Genomic DNA, 13,272 nt, shown 5'->3' with positions numbered 1-13,272 from the left:
GTTGTGAGGCATATGAAACAACTCTTCCCTCCTGCATAAGCACTGCTCCAAGTCCTCGACGTGAAGCGTCACAATATACTTCATAATCCTTGCGCTGATCTGGCAGAATCAACACTGGCGATGTAACCAAACATTTCTTCAACTCCTGAAAACTGGCCTCACATTCTTTAGTCCATTTTAACTTGGTATCCTTCTTCAACAACTCCGTCATAGGTTTTGCAATCTTCGAGAAATTTTCAATGAACCTTCGGTAGTATCCTGCGAGTCCAAGAAAACTCCGGATCTCTCCAACTGTTGTTGGGGCCTCCCAATTTGTCACAATGACAAACTTGGTGGGATCTACAGCTATTCCTTCTCCGGATATAACATGTCCGAGGAATCCAACTTCCTTCAACCAAAACTCACATTTGCTGAACTTGGCGTCTAACTGATGTTCTCTGAGCTTACCAAGTACCAAACGCAAATGTTCTTTATGTTCTTCTTCATTCTTCGAGTAAACCAGTATGTCATCAATGAACACTACGACGAACTTATCAAAAAACTCCATAAACACTTTGTTCATCATGTTCATAAAATAAGCAGGTGCGTTAGTCAGGCCAAATGACATAACGCTATACTCATACAGCCCATACCTTGTGGTAAAAGCTGTCTTAGGTATGTCCTGCTCTCGAATTTTCAACTGGTGGTATCCTGATCGCAAATCAATCTTGGAAAATACCTTAGCTCCTTGCAATTGGTCAAACAAATCATTTATCATCGGCAGTGGGTACTTATTCTTGATCGTCACCTCATTCAATCCTCGATAATCAACAACCATCCTTAACGACCCATCCTTCTTTTCCACTAGAAGTACTGGTGATCCCCAAGGTGACAAACTTGGGCGAATATATCCCTTATCCAATAACTCCTTAATCTGCTTCTTAATCTCCTCCAAATCCTTTGCAGGCATTCTATACGGTCTCTTAGATATTGGTCCTGTGCCTGGCAAAAGCTCAATCAAAAACTCAATGTGTCTCTATCCGGTGGCATGCCTGGCAACTCTTCTGGAAATACATCCAGAAAATCCTTTACCACCGGTACCTCCTCCTGTACAACTCCTGATAAGGAATTTACTTGAGTCCTATTCGGCACATGCCGTGATACATACTTGATCCTTCTTCCCTCTGGGGTGGTAAGCAAAATCGACTTACTGGCGCAATCGATGTTTCCTCCATACATCGATAGCCAATCCATACCCAGAATTACATCCAAACCTTGCGATTCCAAAATGATCAAATCCAAGGGAAACACATGCCTACCTATACTCAATGCACTTGAAAACATCCTTTACTGGCCATATACTCCGCTCCGGGTGAGATTACTAACACAAGTGTTCTAAGAACCTTGGTGGGCAGTTTATACTTATCCACGAATCCCCTTGATATGTATGAATGCGATGCACCCGTATCAAGAAGAACGATTGCAGTAAAAGACTTAACCAAAAACTTACCGATTACTGCATCTGGCTGGGCTTCAACCTCCTCCACGTTAACGTGGGTCACCTGTCCCCTGTTGAAAGGGTTCGGCTTCTTCCCAGAGCTTCCAATGCCATTTCCATTCTGGGCTTCAGGACATTCATTGGCATAATGTCCGGTCTTCTGACACTTATAGCAAGTGACTTGGCTTAGGTCTCTCTTGGCTGGGGTTAATGGGTTGGTACGATTCTGACCGTTGCTCCCCCCATTCCCATTACCATTTTTGGGGCCATTATGATTATGCGAACTCCCTCCTCCATGGGTATGCTGAAATTGTCCTCCTGATTTCGGGGTAAAACGTGGCTTCTGCTGAGCTCCTGAATTGTATTTCCCTTGTCCATACTTCCTCTTGCGATTCTCAATATGTTGTTGCTTCCCTTCTATCATAAGAGCACGATCTACCAACTCCTGGTAGTTGTTAAAAGTTGCTACCATCAACTGCATGCTCAACTCATCATTCAGTCCTTCTAGAAACTTCTCCTGCTTAGTTGCATCCGTAGCAACGTCATCCGGGGCATAACGTGCTAACTTACTAAAGTCATCCACGTATTGGCCAACTGTCTGTCCTCCTTGGCGCAAGTTGCGAAACTCACGCTTCTTCATGGCCATAGCTCCTGCTGAAACATGGGCTATACAGAAAGCCTGCTGAAATTGGTCCCATGTCACCGTGGCTATAGGGTAGCTGACAGTGTAATTCTCCCACCATGATGCTGCTGGTCCATCCAACTGATGTGCGGCAAAACGCACCTTCTCAGTGTTAGTACATCCTGTAGTGGTTAACTCCCTTCCAATCTTGCGGAGCCAATCATCTGCTACTATAGGCTCGGTGCTACTGGAGAACACCGGCGGATTCAGTATAAGGAAACGGGTTAAGTGATCAACAGGTGGTGGTGGTGGGTTGTTGTTGTTGTTCCCCTGATTCTGATTCTGGACTAGCAACTGCGTCAATGCATTCTGCTGCTGGATCAACTGAGTGAGCTCCGGTGGGAAAGCAAATCCATTGTCACGTCTCGGAGGCATCTGAGGGTTTAGAAAAGATGAGAATTAAGAATAGTTTGAGGTCTAGAGAGAAAACACTACCCATATGCACATGAGGCAATTGCAAACAAAATCACTTCATTCAAATCAAACAAGGGCATACAATTGGTCTAGAACTATCGCAAAAGTGCTCGGACTATTCTATTTACATGGTGGAATACTACTACTGATGTGGTGGTCTACTAGAAATATTCCTCGGTTGCAGACTCCATGATATCTGCTCTAGCTTCGTCTTCAAAGTCATCATCACTCAGGTCAGAGTCGGTGTCGTCGATGATGATGTAGTCTTCCGGGCGAATCTCCTTGGGTTCTTCGTCTTCTTCTACTGGTGTGGGATCTCCCATGAATATTCAGATCTTCTTAATCAGGTCATCATTCTTCTCCACTAGTACGATGATTTCCTCCTCATAATCTTCACGTGTAGCCTTGAGTTCTTCCTCCAGCTCCGTGATTCTTGTCATCGCCTTCTACAGATCTATCATGCCTGCGCACATCTAGTTCTCCTGACGTCGAATGTGCTAGTTTAACTCCTGGATAAAAGCTGTGATTGATCTATCCTTCCTGGTGCTGATCATCTCCCATTGCTCATCTCGGCGCCCACAAATCTGGTAGATAGTATCCTTGAGATCATTGCGGTAAACTTCTCCAATACATCCCATGGCGATGTGGGCTGCCATGCTCTTTCCTAGACTCCAGGATGGTGCATCAAAGGAAAACTCTATGGGCTCGGTGACTGGAGTGAACGTCCTTCCTGGAACTTGAACTTGAATCATCCAGCGCTCCTCTTCGGGTAAAGTGGCGTTGTAGGTCCCGGTGAAGCTTGGTACTCCGATGTTCAGGTACTTACTGACTTCCCTCAGGTGACGTCCAAAGGGTGTATCTTCATCCGGTTGCGTGAACTTGTTCCTTGTATCCGCCATCCTAAAAGAGTAGAAAAGACGAGAAGTCAGAAATGAGAAGAGAATAGTGATCTAGGTCTTTATCTTAGTGGTCGTGTCCCACAGTCAGCGAGTGCTCTGATACCATCTTGTAGCATCCAGACCTCAAACGGTCCGATCTCTGTGCATCAGTGTCATCCCTGGATCAGTAATGCTGACACGCACGGTACTTGAAGGATTTATAACAGAGTAGCAATCACACACTTATTACATCGAATGTCTCAAAAAAGAACATATTACAAATAATATGGCTTAAGGCCATCTAATAACGATAACAGCGGAAGGCTTGGAAGATAAGTGAGTCCATCAACTCCAACGGCATCACTGAGTATAGAACCACGACCTAAGTCTCCTTACTCATCGTCTGAAAAGTCTGCAACATGAACGTTGCAGCCCGAAAATGGGTCAGCACATGGAATATGCTGGCAATGTAACACATAAAGAGTAGTGAACAAAAATAGGCTATACTACATGCATATATGGCTGGTGGAAAGCTCTATGGTTACAGTTTTGCGTAAAGCCAGTTTTTCCCTACTGCAAAGGAATAAATTTTATTTAACTAACATGGTGGTTGTTAAACATTGAGAGCGTAGACACCCTCTCAATCCCAATTAAACATCAACATTAAAACCCAACAAAATTAATTAAAGTCACATGATGAGATTCACATGATAATCCAAGTACTAGATACTCAAGACATCCATAACCGGGGATGCGACTAACCATGATTAGTTTATACACTCTGCAGAGGTTTGTGCACTTTTCCCCACAAGACTCGATCTCCTCCGTTGGGATTCTCGCACTACATGGTGTTTGAGAAACGGATGACCGAGACACAGTCTTTCCGAACAGGTCCCCTTAACTGATAGATAGGCCGGTACACCTACAATCCCCTACATCTGCTAGCCCATCATGGAAAGGTTTCCCACAACTTACTCAACTATGCCAGAGCCCATAATGGCATGTGGCTGCACACGGAAGTTTCAAGTATGAATAGTATCATGATCCCTTTGAGCATGGGTGGCGGTCCATAAAGAAAAACAGGCAATCGCTGGAATACCCAGGTGCCTTAATCCACCCAGATGTGTATTAAAGTTGCCACCTTAAGTTGAACCATTAATTGACATTCTCACATCTGTCATGGATACACTCAAACCCAATCCACGTCTACAAGCATGGCATAAGCAAACGTAGAAGTAACTCCCAGGGCTTGATAATAAAACATGAAATAGGTAACACCTCATCTACTTCCCAAAACCCACATATTAATCAGATCCTATTCATGCAATGGTTTGAGGATTGATCTAATGCAATAAAACTGGGTGGTAAGAGGTATGATCAAAGTGTTACTTGCCTTGCTGATGAGCCGCGAAACCTAGAGATTCGAAGTAGCAAGCATCGCACTCCGGGTACTCTATCGCAACAAACAAACAAGCATACTATAAGTACTCATCTAATGCACAGGTAAAACTCAAATAAGAGATCTAACCAAAAAGTTCAACTTAAGAACTCCAGTTTGCAAAAACAAACAAATCGAACAAAACAACAAAAGTCAAATGGCGAAAGAAAACAAGCTTTGATTACTAATGTGGACCTAAGTCAAATTTTACAGAAGCAAAAACTTGTTTGAGTTGGTTATACAGAAAGAGGGTTTCAAGAGGAAACTCTAGGCGCTTGAATCGCCTGATTCCGATAAACGAGCGAAAAGTTAAACTAAAATGAAAATCGGATCAGAAACCGCGATTAGAAATAATCGCGGAAAATCCAAGAAAAAGAGAAAACTGACGAACAGATTAGCGAACGAACGTTCGTTATCTGAAACTAAACGGTGAACTCATCCGTTAAAACGAAGGAACGAGCGAACGCTCGCTAAATAAAAGAACCGATAAAACCAATCTAATAAAATAAAAAACCTAGGGTTTAAAAAAACCGGATCGGTTTTCTTCGGAAAACCGGCGGCAAATGACGCGGCTACCTCGTCGGACTCCGGAGGCTCGGGGCTCCAGCGGGGCGGGGCGGCATCGTCGGCGGGCGCGACAAGCGGCGTCGAGCGGCGCGGCAAGCGGCGGCGAGCGGCGGCTGCGGGAGGTGGGGCGGGCAAGGTGGCGGGGTGAGGTGGCGGCGGCGGGGTATTGATGAGAGGGTGGGTGGCGCGGCTTGGGGAAGGGGGCGCCGGGTCGGGGTCGGCCTCGGGAGGCGTTCCCCGGCCAGACTCGGCTGCGGCGGCGGTGCGGCCTCCCGCAGGGAAGGCGGCGGCGGGCGCTGGCCTGGCCTGGCTCGGCTGGGCTTCGGCCCAGTTGGGCGCGCGGTACTTTTTTTTAAACAATTCCGCCAAAACTAAGAAAAATTCTAGAAAATAAAATAAAATTCTAAAAATGCCAAAATAAATTTTCACCGCCTAAATAAAACATTTAGAACGAGATGAACATTTTCTTGGCCCCTAAAATGTAGTTTTGAAAAACATGCAATTTTTCCTAAATTCAAATAAACTAGCCAAAAACTCCAAAATAAAATCTTATTTGATTTTTTTATTAAATTTTCAATATTTCTTTATTTTGGGAAAGTCATTTTATTCCCTTTCTCATATTTGTATGATAGAAATAATTGAAGAAAAATAAATAAAATCAAATGATCCTATTTTCAAAATTTGAGAAAACTCAAATATGAAAAAAAAAACGAAATCCCCAACTCTCTCCATGGGTCCTTGAGTTGCGCAGAATTTCTGGATCAGGGCAAAAGCAGATAAAAATATGATATGCAGTGATGATCTAATGTATAACATTCCAAATTGAAAATTTGGGATGTTACACCCGTGGTAACGAGGCACCTGGTCGCGCGCCCTTACTCATCCGCCCGCGATTAGCTCATGCAGGAACAAGGCACCAAGGACCATGGGAGGTGACTTGCACGGGAGCTAGCCCGCGAGCCAGAGCTCGGGCAGTTCGGTTTAGCGACGCTGCAGGGACGAACCCAAGCACAGACGTCGTGCCAGTCCTTAATCATGAGGCGGTCTTGGGTGGGCTTGCAAGGGCGTACGACATTCATGGCGACGAAGCACTGGACACACAGATGATAATCATCAACCAACTCATGATCGAAGGTAAAGTCAGTTCTGATAGATGCAAGAAGGATACATGCTGCAGGGACGGACCCACGCGGCTTGGGGATAATGCATCCCGAGGGGCGCTCCCAACTGGACAAACCAAAAGATGTCACCTCGCACCGTTGCTGAAGGGATGTTGCAGTAGCCGAAGACGCGTGTTGCAGAAATTGCCCCTCATGAGCCGCCTGGGTTCTGAACCTCGGGAGGCTCTGGAGGCCTGGGGGGCTCACGAGGATCCATTGCCATCTCCGTCAGGATCGCCTGGTGCGTAGCCTCATCAGCAGCCAGGATGCCGCGCATGTGGCGTTGATGCACGGCAACCCTGTTGAACAAGCCAGAAGGCATGTAGACATAGCTATGAGGCGGGCCCTCGTATCGGCCTACACGGGACAGCCAGAAGATCTCCTGAGACGCGGCCCTGTTGAGCCCAGGGATGTTGATGCAGGCGTGTAGCTCACTGTCCTCGCCGGGGCAGGGAGCTACACCGGGTGGCGGGTGACAGTCGCCCCACATAGCTCTTGCCTCCGGAAGCTCCTCGGTTGCCTTGGTCATGAACTCCTGAGCGGCTGGCGCCTCACGTCCTGCGCTTTCCTCACGGAAGCATGCCTCCACATGGTGGCCGAACACCTCCCTCGTAACGCTGGTCAGATTGGAGGCCCTCCATAGGAGAGCCTGCAAGCCCAGTCTGAGAGGGGCGCCGGGCACACCTTCCTATGCGAGAGGATGAGGCACCCCATTAGTGGGCACAGAGCCTAAGGAAGCACTGCCGGGCGTCCCGCCCTCCTGAGTTCCTTGGCAGAGCAACTGCTTCTTCTTCTTGGGGACAACCTCAGGATGGTAGACAGCACCCTCATTGTCCGTGTCCTCGACCGCAGTAGCGTGATAGGCATGCTCAAGAGAGCACATCGCGTCCTTCTCCTCGCAGGCGATCGTGATGACGCCGCAGCTTCCTGGCATCTTGAGGACATTGTAGCCATGGTGGGTCACCGCCATGAACTTGGCCAGGGCCGGATACCCGAGGATGGCGCTGTACAGGAGGCGAATGTGGGCGATGTCGAAGTCGATGAGCTCAGTGCGATAGTTGTCACGGGTGTCGAAAGTGACATGGAGGCGGATCTGCCCTATCAGGGTGGTGGAGCTATCGGTCACTCCTGAGAAAGGCTTGGTGGACTACAGCTGGTCGTAGGGCACTTGGAGGCGGTCGAACGTCTTGATGAAATGGACATTGAGCCCCACACCGCCATCGATGAGTGTCTTGGTGACGAGCACATTCCTGATGGTAGGCGAGCAGAGCATTGGAAGGGCACCGGCAGTTGCCGCACACTTTAGCTGGTCGGAAGAGCTGTAGGTGATGGTGTACTTGGACCACCTGAGTGGACATGTTGCCTCGAGCTTGGGGAGGGCTGCATTTACCTTACTCGCGAACTGCTTGAAGATGCGATCGGAGGCTGGGGCCTGAGCGCCGCCTAGGATGCAATGGATGGCACGAGGCTCCTAGAAGCCCCTAGCCCCCTCGTCCTGGTGATGGTCGTCGTTCCTTCTTGGTGGTCGCGGCAGCGGGGGAAGGCCAGCGTTGCCCTAAGGACGGTCCTCGCGAGGCTGATCTCTCCAGGCACCCTCATGAGGCTGGCCCTGTCAGTGGTCCTCACGGGGCTGGTCGCGCCATTCCTGGCGGGGGTCACGGCCATCCCAACGTCCTCTGCTTCGGCCGCCTCCGCGGTCGTAGCCTCGATCATTGTGCTCTGGGTGACGACGAAAGCGCCCATCACCGATGGCCCTGAGCTCTTGACAGTCGTTGGTGTTGTGGCTGTGCACGTTGTGGAAGACGTAGAATGGGTGGCTGCCCTTGGATGACTCTGGGTGGTCGCTGTCGGCGTCCTGGGAACGGGGGTACCCACACTTGCCTGCTTGCGGCCCATGGCGTGGCTCCATCAGCGGCCTGGTACGGCCTAGTTTCAGCAGCAATGTCTCAAGACCCTCACAAGGGACCAAGCCTCATGAGGCGGATGACACCAAGACCTCCCTGGGGGCGGCCTCACTAGGCTTCCTCCCAAGGACCGGAGATGTCAAGGCAAGGTGCATCTCGCGAGGTTCACAAGACGTGAGCCATGACGACCAAGGCCAGGCGGGCGCCAGCGGGCATAGTGTACCAGTTTCCCCTTTTGTGCCAAGGGGGCAAGCGCAGGCGCGGAGTCCCGAGGAATCAGGCAAAGGTTTCCATGTTGGTGCAACAAGACCAAGACTGCCAGGATGACAGGACGGAGGTCATCCCTGAGCCCGCTACGACGTCACCACTAGAGCTTTTGCAGGCGAAGACTACTTTTTTCAGGATAACTTGTACTAGTTGTCTCCCTTTGAATTTGGCCGTTGTGGGATCCCTTCCCGCCTACATTTGGGAAGAGAACCAAGGCCACTGTAAATAGGACTTAACCACCACCAGAGAGGGGGATCGGATTATTCAGACCATCCTCACGCCCACCAGCTCACCGAGCTCAAGAACACCTCACCTCCTGAGGCTATTCATCCACTGTACTAGTTCATCCTCAGCCCCTCGAGGCAATCCACCACAAAGCTGGAGTAGGGTATTACACCGCAAGGTGGCCCGAACCAGGATAAACCGCTATGTCTCTTGTCCCTTGGGTTCGTCGAGCTAGGCTGTGGAATCCTTGGGCCGGCAGGTTGGGGAGAAGGAGTACTTCGTACGCACCCAGTGTTCGAACCTCTCAAGGGTCCGCGGAGCCCGGAATCCGACATTTGGCGCGCCAGGTAGGGGTGCGTCGAAGCTCTGCCTTCCCGTCCACCCCATCCCTCTGCCTGCTTTGGCCTTTCGCCCGGCTTCCATGGAAGGCGTCGCCCCTCCGGGTGGATCGACCGACGCGCATGGGGGGGGGCGGACGCCGAGGGCCTCCAAGCCTTCACCCCTGCTCTATGGCGGGTACGGTGGCCACCCAAGTTCAGGCCGACCTGCCGCCCTGATACGACGGCGCGGCAGACCCGACATGCTTCCTTCAGGCGTACGAGGAGGCCGTCTAGGCAGAAGGCGGCGATGACAAGGTCATGGCAAACTGGTTCCCCATGGCCCTCGTTGGCATACCGCGCGCTTGGCTTCTCAGTCTACCGGAATCTTCTATGGCCTCCTGGGAGGAGCTGCGCGGCCACTTCATTATGCACTTTGTGGCACGAGCGCCCCACACCGTCGGAGCCCTCCTCGGTGGCTCTCAAGCACCGCCATCGGACTGCCATATCAAGCAATTCTTTCACCAAGCAGGTGCCACCTGCGTGCGACAGGGGACTCCTCAGGGGTGGGCGACACCCGAGGCCGACCTCACCTTCGACTCAAGAGACCATCCTATGACCACCGTGGGTGCAGGCGCACTCCTGATGCTCTGCACCCCACCATCTGTAACGTGGCGGTAACCAAGACTCTCATCGATGGCGGGGCCGAACTTAATGTGCTCTCCGTGGAAGCTTTTGGCTTGCTCCACGTATCACACGGCCGACTCCACCCTAGCAAGCCGTTCTCTGGGATCGTCGACGGCTCCACCAGCCCCCTGAGGCAGATCGGCCACCCCGTCACCTTGGTACCCACGACAACTACCGCACCGATCTCATCGACTTTGACAACGCCCGTATTGGCCTCCCGTACAATGCCATCCTCGGGTACCTTGCCTTAGCCAAGTTCATGGCAGGAACTCACCCTGCCTACAACCTCATGAAGATGTCGGGAAGCAGCAGCGTCCTCACCATGGACGGGGACACCAAGGAGGCACTGACGGCTCTCAAGCTCGCCTTTAGGCCTGCGGCTGCCGCGCGGCCGGAAGCGGGAGAGGTCCCTGAGGCCCCGGTGGTTGCGTCGGCGAAGAAGAATCAGCTGGTCTCTCAAGATCGGGCCGAGACAAAGATGGTGCCGGTCGATCAAGATGGGGCATCAGGAGCCACCTTCACCATGGGCGCCAACCTCGCCCCAGACCAAGAAAAGGCACTAGTCGATTTCATGCACGCGAACAGGGAGGTGTTCGATGGGAGCCCAAGGACCTGGCCAGAGTCCCAAGGGGGTGATTGAGCATCACCTCAACGTATGCCCCAATGTATGCCCGGTGAAGCAGAAGGCACGACGGCAGTCCATAGAGAACCAGTTGTTCATTGTCCAAGAAACCCGCAAGCTGCAAGATGCTGGTGTCATCACTACAAAAAAAAGACACTTCCGTGATGATACGTGTTTGTCACAGTAGGTCATGTTGCAGACTAAGGCATAGCCTAGTGGTGGGAAGGGGTTGATGCCTTCCCACCCACCCAGGTTCAAGGCTTGATACTTGTTATTTGGGTTTGTTGCACCAATTATACTGTAGGGGCCTCCCTTACAGTCTTTCTGTCAAAAAGAAGTAGGTCATGTTTTCTATCATGCATGTACATCCATGACGATTTTATGTCAGAATCAAGATAGTCATACCTGTGTTGTCGTATAAGTGTTCCATGACATTACCAAAATTATCATCATGGAAGTGTTCACTTCCATGACGATAAATGCCGCGTCATGGAAGTGCTTTCGTCAAGGGTGACCGACACGTGGCATCCACCGTAACGGGTCACCGTTAAGCTATCGGGTCCGGTTTTGGATACGATAACCCGCTAACAGCCACGACCAATGATGATTTTCCATGTGTAAAATTCTCATTGGCCGACGGAACCACGTGTCTGCTCCGCGTTGGCACAGGTGTCACTCATCCAATGGGCCAGATGCACCTATGATATGTTGACATGTGGACCGGCCCAAACGTGGCCCATAAAGATTAAATGGGCCGGCCCAACTAAAGGCCCATGAGATTTCGTCGACCATAATGGGCCGGCCCAGCTAATGGCCCACGGGATTTCGCTGACCATAATGGGCTGGCCCAGCTAAAGGCCCACAAGATTTTGAGGAAACTAATAGGCCAGGCCGTTAACAGGCTGCCATGTTTTGGGCCAAATGTCAGCCCATATTTGATCCGGTCCATTAACAGCCTCCCACGTTTCGGGCCCAATAAAGGCCCAGATGAGATCCGGCCCGTTAAAAGCCTACCATGTTCTGGGCCACACTACGGCTTAGGTTAGATCCAACCCTTTAAGAGGCTTTGGGCTAAATTATGGCCCATATCAGATTCGGACTGTCAACTGGACGCTATGCTTTTGGGCCCACTTGCTAAAGGCCCATTTAGTAATTTGGCCTGATATTAGTTTCGACCTGTTAAAGGCTTGTTTAACATTTCGGCCCTATATTTATTTCGGCCTGTTAAAAGTTTGTCATATAGTTGGGCCTAACTACGGCTCGGTTTGCATCCGGCCTGCTCACAGCCGATAATCTGATTGGGCCAAATAAGGACCAAAACAATTTTGGCCTGTTAACGGCTCGTGATGTGATTGGCACAATCATGTGCTGGGGTCTATTTCGGCCTGCTACCGGCTCGTGAACTATTCGGCACATTTCAGGCCCAACCTACTTTTCAGCCTCCTAAAAGCCCATTGAGTTTTCTTGCGAAATAGGGCCGGCGGTTTACTCGGCCTATTAGAGGCCTAAATCTACTAGTGGGCCAGTTTACATTTAGGCCTGTTAATGGACCGATTATGTAGTGATTTGCATGACGGCCCGATTATGTACCGTAATTTTACGGTTTGGCCGGTTTACCGCGAAGACGGGGTATATATACAGTAAAATAACTGGAACATCGTGAATAAGAAAAAACCTAGACTATACAATAAAGACATTACAACATATTACATCCATTGGGCATCAAAGTTCGCCACTATGATAATAAAGCACAGGCAGACAACAGATTACATACACTGGGCATCAAAGATCGCCACCAGTGCAAATAAACACGCCGACAAAATAATATACAAAACTGACAACACTTCAATAGAGTTCAAGAAAGATTAGCCCTGCTCGGGAGCTACAGCGCAAGCAGCTGAGGAAGCTGATGAGACTGCGCTTGTTTGACACTTATATCCTCCTCACTCTGAAAGAAAAACAAGCAGACAGATGACAAGTTTTGCACATATAAGTATCAGTGCTGACAATTCATGACATTTCTTACTGATGAATAAGGTGACACAGTTTAAAATAGCATTAACACAATATGGTATTGTTCAGGTTAAGACATGGTAGGAAATGCCATTGTGAAGGAGTTGGCAGCTTCACGACACCACTGGATTATAGATTAAGAACTCATAAGTATCAATGGTTAGTGCGCTGTCAATTTATCCCATTTCATATTGGCAAATAAAGAGACAGTTTAAATAATAGTAGAATGATATGACATTGTTCACAGTTAAGACATTGCAGAATATGACATTGTGCTGTAGTGGGTACGTTCACCACACCACTAGATTACGGATCAAGAACAGAAGCATACATGCAGTGCAAAAGAAGATCACTTGCTCTGTATAGTTTAATTTACATGGTATGAGGAAGGAACTTGGTTGTACAATTGAAAACTTAAATTGAGAAGGACAAACTTTTGTTTATGAACTACATAATAAACTTTAAACATGCAATTTGATGCAAACACCAAAAATAAACAGCTGTTGCAGTGATGCCTAACCAAATATACACAACAAAGATTTAAGGCTTGATAAGGACAAACTTACATTATTGGTGAACACAGGCTCTATAAGGCCCTTTTCCATGCTGATGGGGGGGGGG

Source organism: Triticum urartu, chromosome 4A (genome assembly GCF_056163025.1).
Source record: "Triticum urartu cultivar PI428250 chromosome 4A, HENAU_Tu73, whole genome shotgun sequence".
Classification (NCBI taxonomy): Eukaryota; Viridiplantae; Streptophyta; class Magnoliopsida; order Poales; family Poaceae; genus Triticum; species Triticum urartu.
Note: the sequence above shows the minus strand (reverse complement) of the source record.